A 4,237-nucleotide genomic window follows, 5' to 3' on the forward strand; every position below is an offset into this window, starting at 1 on the left:
GCCTGTGAGCCCGTTGTTGGGTAGGGACCGTCTCTGTATGTTCCCAACTTATAATTCCCAAGCGCTTAGTCCAGTGCCCTGCACACAGTAAGTGCTCATTAAGTACGATTGAATGAATGAATGAATAGTGAGCGCTTAACAAATGCCATCATTATTATTACTATTGACATCAGTCTACTTGTTTTGTTGTTGTTGTCTGTCTCTCCCTTCTAGCCTGTGAGCCCGCTGTTGGGTAGGGACCGTCTCTAGATGTTGCCGACTTGTACTTCCCAAGCGCTTAGTACAGTGCTCTGCACACAGTAAGCGCTCAATAAATACGATTGAATGAATGAATGAAATGACATGGGGATCGTTTCCCCCTTCCCTGGCCCCAGTTATTGGCCCATTGCTCTCCCCTGTTGTTAAACCATGAAGTGAGAGGGTGAGGCTGAGGAACTTGGAGTGGTTTGAACCCAGTTGATTCTTTCATTCATTCAGTCATATTTGTTGAGCATTTACCGTGTGTGGAGCACTGTACGAAGCACTTGGGAGAGTACAATGCAACAGTATAAAATATACACATTCCCTGCCCATAACGAGCTGCTTGGGGTTGGCTCCATCCGCTACCCACCGGTCACGCCCAGTTTACCCAGGGGCCTACAGAAAATGCCAAGTTCCTAGGCTGGGAATCAGTGTGCACAATTCCTTTCCAGAAAGCCAATGGTCTCGGGAAAGGGCTTGGAACTGGGGGCTTTGCTACTGCCCGTTCCCTCGGGGAAGTCCAACAGAGAGAACGGGCAGTTGAGAATTTGGCCCGATGAGATTTCTGAATAATAATAATAATAATAATGATAACGGCATTTCTACGTGCAAAACACTGTTCTAAGCGCTGGGGAGGTTACAAGGTGATCAGGTTGTCCCTCGGGGGGCTCACAGTCTTTATCCCCATTTTCCAGATGAGGTCACTGAGGCCCAGAGAAGTGATGTGACTTGCCCAAAGTCATACAGCTGACAGCTGGCGGGGCCGGGATTTGAATCCATGACCTCTGACTCCAAAGCCCGGGCTCTTTCCACTGAGCCACGCTGCTTCTCTGTGTCAAGTTCCCCTTCCTGGGTGGGTCGCTTGCCTTCTAACGGGCCTCTAGCTAACCTGGTTCCACCCGAGTTACCTCTGACGTACCTCTTCTTCGTTTGACACAGTTCCGAGTGCTGTTTGCCAACCTGGTGGCCTTATTTTGGTACGCCTACCTCGCCTCGCTCCAGAAGTGAGGAGGCCACGGTAAGCGCTCAATAAATACGATTGATTCATTGATTGATCCGTCGGTGCCCTCCCTCTGGGCTCCCGTCTCGGGATCGCCCCAGGGAGGCTGAGAGCAGACTGCGGCTCGCCGGAAAAAACAGACACCTGGCCAGTGGAATCGATCCCTTTGGGAATCTCCCTGAATCTGATCCAACTCATTGAACTTCACCGATTGATAGATGGGAAACGATAGACTGTGAATGATCTGTACTGTGATGACCTTGCTGTTGGCTTTTGAACGCTGCTCTCGCTAAACTTCCATTTTTCAAAAACGGGACTCAATCAGAATGGTAATAAACTACAATGTAGCCTCTTCAAAGGCAAGTTTTATTTCTCTGTTGGAAAATAGCCGTCACCTTGGGGCTGTCCAGATAATAATAATAGTAATAATGATGGCATTTATTAAGCGCTTACTATGTGTAAAGCACTGTTCTAAGCGCTGGGGAAGTTACAAGGTAATCAGGTTGTCCTATGGGGGGCTCACAGTCTTCATACCCGTTTTACAGAGAGGGAACTGAGGCCCAGAGAAGTGAAGTGACTTCATTCATTCATTCAATCAATAGTATTTATTGAGCGCTTACTGTGTTCAGAGCACTGTACTAAGCGCTTGGGAAGTCCAAGTTAGCAACATATAGAAACGGTCCCTACCCAACAGTGGGCTCACAGTCTAGAAGGGGGAGACAGAGAGCAAAAGAAAACATATTAACAAAATAAAATAGATAGAATAAATATGTACAAATAAAATAAATAGAGTAATACGTACACATATAACACCCCCTTCTCCTCAACACGCTACCTGACCTTGGCTTCACAGACTCCGTCCTCTCCTGGTTCTCCTCTTATCTCTCCGGTCGTTCTTTCTCAGTCTCTTTTGCAGGCTCCTCCTCCCCCTCCCATCCTCTTACTGTGGGGGTTCCCCAAGGTTCAGTGCTTGGTCCCCTTCTGTTCTCGATCTACACTCCCTCCCTTGGTGACCTCATTCGCTCCCACGGCTTCAACTATCATCTCTACGCTGATGACATCCAGATCTACATCTCTGCCCCTGCTCTCTCCCCCTCCCTCCAGGCTCGCATCTCCTCCTGCCTTCAGGACATCTCCATCTGGATGTCCGCCCGCCACCTAAAGCTCAACATGTCGAAGACTGAGCTCCTTGTCTTCCCTCCCAAACCTTGTCCTCTCCCTGACTTTCCCATCTCTGTTGACGGCACTACCATCCTTCCCGTCTCACAAGCCCGCAACCTTGGTGTCATCCTCGACTCCGCTCTCTCATTCACCCCTCACATCCAAGCCGTCACCAAAACCTGCCGGTCTCAGCTCCGCAACATTGCCAAGATCCGCCCTTTCCTCTCCATCCAAACCGCTACCCTTCTCATTCAAGCTCTCATCCTATCCCGTCTGGACTACTGCACCAGCCTTCTCTCTGATCTCCCATCCTCGTGTCTCTCTCCACTTCAATCCATACTTCATGCTGCTGCCCGGATTATCTTTGTCCAGAAACGCTCTGGGCATATTACTCCCCTCCTCAAAAATCTCCAATGGCTACCAATCAATCTGCGCATCAGGCAGAAACTCCTCACCCTGGGCTTCAAGGCTCTCCATCACCTCGCCCCCTCCTACCTCACCTCCCTTCTCTCCTTCTACTGCCCAGCCCGCACCCTCCGCTCCTCCACCGCTAATCTCCTCACTGTACCTCGTTCTCGCCTGTCCCGCCATCGACCCCCGGCCCACGTCATCCCCCGGGCCTGGAATGCCCTACCTCTGCCCCTCCGCCAAGTTAGCTCTCTTCCTCCCTTCAAGGCCCTGCTGAGAGCTCACCTCCTCCAGGAGGCCTTCCCAGAATGAGCCCCTTCCTTCCTCTCCCCCTCGTCCCCCTCTCCATCCCCCCATCTTACCTCCTTCCCTTCCCCACAGCACCTGTATATATGTATATATGGTTGTACATATTTATTACTCTATTTATTTATTTATTTATTTATTTTACTTGTACATTTCTATCCTATTTATTTTATTTTGTTGGTATGTTTGGTTTTGTTCTCTGTCTCCCCCTTTTAGACTGTGAGCCCACTGTTGGGTAGGGACTGTCTCTATGTGTTGCCAATTTGTACTTCCCAAGCGCTTAGTACAGTGCTCTGCACATAGTAAGCGCTCAATAAATACGATTGATTGATTGATTGATTGATTGATTGATATATACAGGTGTTGTGGGGAGGGGAAGGAAGTAAGGCAGGAAGGAAGGGGAGAGGAAGGAAAGTCACACAGATGACAACTGGTGGAGCTGGGATTTGAACCCACGACCTCTGACTCCAAAGCCCGGGCTCTTTCCACTGAGCCATGCTACTTTTCTCAAAGGACCACCTTCTAAAATCCCAGCCACAACAAGAAATCGAGTTGCGGGTCGAGATACCAAGCAGTCCCCTTCCCATCAACGAGAGGCGACTCGGGGACCCACTTTATTTAAGTCAGTTTCAGTTATTACCGGGTCTGTGACTCACCCACGCCTCTTCCAAGGCTGGAGGGGACAGAAGCCTTGTACATTCTTCCTAGCCCCAGCAGATTTATCGATTAGCCAATTAGGCCTAAGGTGGCAAATGTTAGGAGGCTCCAGATACCTGCACTGGATTTCAACATCTGGGGGACTACCTCTGGACAGACTTCTGAACTGCTACCACGTTAATTCATTCATTTAATCATATTTACTGAGCGCTTACTGCGTGCAGAGCACTGTTCCAAGCGCTCGGGAAGTACAAGTCGGCAACATATAGAGACGGTCCCTACCCAAGGACGTGCTCACCGTCTAGAAGTCTACTCCAACCACTGATCCTAGTCCATCCTGACTGCTCTATCAGCCGCCATGCTGATCTCCCTGCCTCCTGTCTCTCCCACTCCAGTCCCTACTTCACTCATTTTTCACTCCCTCAGCCCGGATCATTTTTTTTTACAAAAACCTTCGGTCAAGGT

Source organism: Tachyglossus aculeatus, unplaced genomic scaffold (genome assembly GCF_015852505.1).
Source record: "Tachyglossus aculeatus isolate mTacAcu1 unplaced genomic scaffold, mTacAcu1.pri scaffold_215_arrow_ctg1, whole genome shotgun sequence".
In the NCBI taxonomy this organism is placed as follows: domain Eukaryota; kingdom Metazoa; phylum Chordata; class Mammalia; order Monotremata; family Tachyglossidae; genus Tachyglossus; species Tachyglossus aculeatus.